Source organism: Sesamum indicum, linkage group LG6 (assembly GCF_026168435.1).
Source record: "Sesamum indicum cultivar Baizhima isolate 11 linkage group LG6, ASM2616843v1, whole genome shotgun sequence".
Lineage (NCBI taxonomy): Eukaryota > Viridiplantae > Streptophyta > Magnoliopsida > Lamiales > Pedaliaceae > Sesamum > Sesamum indicum.
Genome location: NC_142662.1, coordinates 3248919 through 3250032, shown reverse-complemented (window position 1 = coordinate 3250032; position 1114 = coordinate 3248919). Strand labels below are relative to the sequence as shown.

Below are 1114 nucleotides of genomic sequence, written 5' to 3'. Positions count from 1 at the left end.
CTAGTGCTTATGATATCATACACAATATTATTTTGAAAAAATAATAAATTTTAAATATATACAAGTACCTCTAAGAATGTGGTTACATAAACACCATAAAGTCACTTTGAAATTTGTTTAAATACTTAAAACTGAATGTTTTTATTTTGTGAGATAGGATTCTAAATTGTATTCGTATTGAGCTAATTCAATTAAAAATGTCTTAGTATTTAATAATTGACTAATGTATCTCTTATATTCAGTATTTTATATTATTCTATCTTGTTTTTTTAAAAATAAATTATTGAGTTTGGTTGTGTGGTTCCGGAATAATATGAAATCAAAGGTTAGACACACTTTGCACCCTTATTTATGTCCATAATTGCATTCACCTTTAGCTGGGCTTGAATTTGTTTTTTTTTTTTTTTTTTTTATTTCACATAGTCATATCAAGACAGGATGAGTAAATTGCATTTAGCCCCCTTTTTTTTAAATCATCTCCAAAATTATCCTCCAGTCACTATATATTTGTTGGAAAATTGAGCCGTCCATCCCAAGCCAAGCATCATCAATACTTGGGCATCGCGTTTACCAGCATTCAGCTCCTTAATTTTGGACTCAGCCCCAAAAAATATTGTAACAGAAAGCGGATGGGAAATGGAGGCCGGTTAAAAGCATTAATATTCCATAGGCTTAATCTTTGGGGCCTGCAATGGATATTAACAGAACATGCATGGAAATTGAAATCAACGTATATTTCTATACATAAGGAGAAACCTGTAGTGCTTCATGCCAGTAAAAATGATTAGATGCATCTCTTAGATTTTGATCATCTTCTAGCGAATCAGCACCGAGCGGGGATAGCTCAGTTGGGAGAGCGTCAGACTGAAGATCTGAAGGTCGCGTGTTCGATCCACGCTCACCGCATTGATCATTTTTCCAATTTGAGACTCTGCTTCTCTGATCCTCTTACTTTCTGAGTTGTGTCTTTTTGTAGCCTAAAAATTGCAAAGGGAACAAGAGTTTCTTAATCATTCTGCTGGCATCATCATGCATTCAAGCTTTAAAGAAAAATCCTCCAAGACATGAGAATTTTTCTTTAATATTTGGCTTTTTCAGGCGTCATATGTTAGAC

At 33.5% G+C, this 1114-nt stretch overlaps 1 non-coding gene across 1 annotated transcript; it reads left to right on the top strand.

Moving 5' to 3' along the window:
- The first annotated feature begins 833 nt into the window (after window positions 1-833).
- TRNAF-GAA (transfer RNA phenylalanine (anticodon GAA)) lies at window positions 834-906 on the top strand. Its single transcript has one exon. It is a non-coding gene; the product is annotated as a tRNA-Phe (tRNA).
- Window positions 907-1114: the final 208 nt, after the last annotated feature.